Here is a 4,302-nt window from a genome sequence, read left to right as displayed (position 1 = left end):
CACACACACACGCGCACACACACACACACACACACACTGCGTCTCATTCACTGACTAACACACACACTCATACACTCTCTCACACACACACACTGCGTCTCATTCATGACTATCACACACACTCATACTCTCACACACCCACACACACACTGCGTCTCATTCACTGACCAACACACACACTCACTCAAACAAACACACTCAAACACTCACACTCTCACACACACACACTCAAACAAACACACTCAAACACTCACACTCTCACTCTCACGCACACTCACACTCTCACTCTCACGCACACTCACACTCTCACTCTCACGCACACTCACACTCTCACTCTCACGCACACTCACACTCTCACTCTCACGCACACTCACACTCTCACTCTCACGCACACTCACACTCTCACTCTCACGCACACTCACACTCTCACTCTCACGCACACTCACACTCTCACTCTCACGCACACTCACACTCTCACTCTCACGCACACTCACACTCTCACTCTCACGCACACTCACACTCTCACTCTCACGCACACTCACACTCTCACTCTCACGCACACTCACACTCTCACTCTCACGCACACTCACACTCTCACTCTCACGCACACTCACACTCTCACTCTCACGCACACTCACACTCTCACTCTCACGCACACTCACACTCTCACTCTCACGCACACTCACACTCTCACTCTCACGCACACTCACACTCTCACTCTCACGCACACTCACACTCTCACTCTCACGCACACTCACACTCTCACTCTCACGCACACTCACACTCTCACTCTCACGCACACTCACACTCTCACTCTCACGCACACTCACACTCTCACTCTCACGCACACTCACACTCTCACTCTCACGCACACTCACACTCTCACTCTCACGCACACTCACACTCTCACTCTCACGCACACTCACACTCTCACTCTCACGCACACTCACACTCTCACTCTCACGCACACTCACACTCTCACTCTCACGCACACTCACACTCTCACTCTCACGCACACTCACACTCTCACTCTCACGCACACTCACACTCTCACTCTCACGCACACTCACACTCTCACTCTCACGCACACTCACACTCTCACTCTCACGCACACTCACACTCTCACTCTCACGCACACTCACACTCTCACTCTCACGCACACTCACACTCTCACTCTCACGCACACTCACACTCTCACTCTCACGCACACTCACACTCTCACTCTCACGCACACTCACACTCTCACTCTCACGCACACTCACACTCTCACTCTCACGCACACTCACACTCTCACTCTCACGCACACTCACACTCTCACTCTCACGCACACTCACACTCTCACTCTCACGCACACTCACACTCTCACTCTCACGCACACTCACACTCTCACTCTCACGCACACTCACACTCTCACTCTCACGCACACTCACACTCTCACTCTCACGCACACTCACACTCTCACTCTCACGCACACTCACACTCTCACTCTCACGCACACTCACACTCTCACTCTCACGCACACTCACACTCTCACTCTCACGCACACTCACACTCTCACTCTCACGCACACTCACACTCTCACTCTCACGCACACTCACACTCTCACTCTCACGCACACTCACACTCTCACTCTCACGCACACTCACACTCTCACTCTCACGCACACTCACACTCTCACTCTCACGCACACTCACACTCTCACTCTCACGCACACTCACACTCTCACTCTCACGCACACTCACACTCTCACTCTCACGCACACTCACACTCTCACTCTCACGCACACTCACACTCTCACTCTCACGCACACTCACACTCTCACTCTCACGCACACTCACACTCTCACTCTCACGCACACTCACACTCTCACTCTCACGCACACTCACACTCTCACTCTCACGCACACTCACACTCTCACTCTCACGCACACTCACACTCTCACTCTCACGCACACTCACACTCTCACTCTCACGCACACTCACACTCTCACTCTCACGCACACTCACACTCTCACTCTCACGCACACTCACACTCTCACTCTCACGCACACACACACACACACACACACACACACACACACACACTGCGTCTCATTCACTGACTAACACACACACTCATACACTCTCTCACACACACACACTGCATCTCATTCATGACTATCACACACACTCATACACTCTCACACACCCACACACACACTGCGTCTCATTCACTGACCAACACACACACACACACACACACACACACACACACACTGTCACACACACTTACACACACACTCTCAGTCACACACACTTACACACACACTCTCAGTCACACACACTTACACACACACTCTCAGTCACACACACTTACACACACACTCTCAGTCACACACACTTACACACACACTCTCAGTCACACACACTTACACACACACTCTCAGTCACACACACTTACACACACACTCTCAGTCACACACACTTACACACACACTCTCAGTCACACACACTTACACACACACTCTCAGTCACACACACTTACACACACACTCTCAGTCACACACACTTACACACACACTCTCAGTCACACACACTTACACACACACTCTCAGTCACACACACTTACACACACACTCTCAGTCACACACACTTACACACACACTCTCAGTCACACACACTTACACACACACTCTCAGTCACACACACTTACACACACACTCTCAGTCACACACACTTACACACACACTCTCAGTCACACACACTTACACACACACTCTCAGTCACACACACTTACACACACACTCTCAGTCACACACACTTACACACACACTCTCAGTCACACACACTTACACACACACTCTCAGTCACACACACTTACACACACACTCTCAGTCACACACACTTACACACACACTCTCAGTCACACACACTTACACACACACTCTCAGTCACACACACTTACACACACACTCTCAGTCACACACACTTACACACACACTCTCAGTCACACACACTTACACACACACTCTCAGTCACACACACTTACACACACACTCTCAGTCACACACACTTACACACACACTCTCAGTCACACACACTTACACACACACTCTCAGTCACACACACTTACACACACACTCTCAGTCACACACACTTACACACACACTCTCAGTCACACACACTTACACACACACTCTCAGTCACACACACTTACACACACACTCTCAGTCACACACACTTACACACACACTCTCAGTCACACACACTTACACACACACTCTCAGTCACACACACTTACACACACACTCTCAGTCACACACACTTACACACACACTCTCAGTCACACACACTTACACACACACTCTCAGTCACACACACTTACACACACACTCTCAGTCACACACACTTACACACACACTCTCAGTCACACACACTTACACACACACTCTCAGTCACACACACTTACACACACACTCTCAGTCACACACACTTACACACACACTCTCAGTCACACACACTTACACACACACTCTCAGTCACACACACTTACACACACACTCTCAGTCACACACACTTACACACACACTCTCAGTCACACACACTTACACACACACTCTCAGTCACACACACTTACACACACACTCTCAGTCACACACACTTACACACACACTCTCAGTCACACACACTTACACACACACTCTCAGTCACACACACTTACACACACACTCTCAGTCACACACACTTACACACACACTCTCAGTCACACACACTTACACACACACTCTCAGTCACACACACTTACACACACACTCTCAGTCACACACACTTACACACACACTCTCAGTCACACACACTTACACACACACTCTCAGTCACACACACTTACACACACACTCTCAGTCACACACACTTACACACACACTCTCAGTCACACACACTTACACACACACTCTCAGTCACACACACTTACACACACACTCTCAGTCACACACACTTACACACACACTCTCAGTCACACACACTTACACACACACTCTCAGTCACACACACTTACACACACACTCTCAGTCACACACACTTACACACACACTCTCAGTCACACACACTTACACACACACTCTCAGTCACACACACTTACACACACACTCTCAGTCACACACACTTACACACACACTCTCAGTCACACACACTTACACACACACTCTCAGTCACACACACTTACACACACACTCTCAGTCACACACACTTACACACACACTCTCAGTCACACACACTTACACACACACTCTCAGTCACACACACTTACACACACACTCTCAGT

The sequence above is a fragment of the Sinocyclocheilus anshuiensis genome, unplaced genomic scaffold (genome assembly GCF_001515605.1).
Source record: "Sinocyclocheilus anshuiensis isolate Anshui unplaced genomic scaffold, SAMN03320099.WGS_v1.1 scaffold91, whole genome shotgun sequence".
In the NCBI taxonomy this organism is placed as follows: domain Eukaryota; kingdom Metazoa; phylum Chordata; class Actinopteri; order Cypriniformes; family Cyprinidae; genus Sinocyclocheilus; species Sinocyclocheilus anshuiensis.
This window is presented reverse-complemented; position numbering follows the sequence as displayed.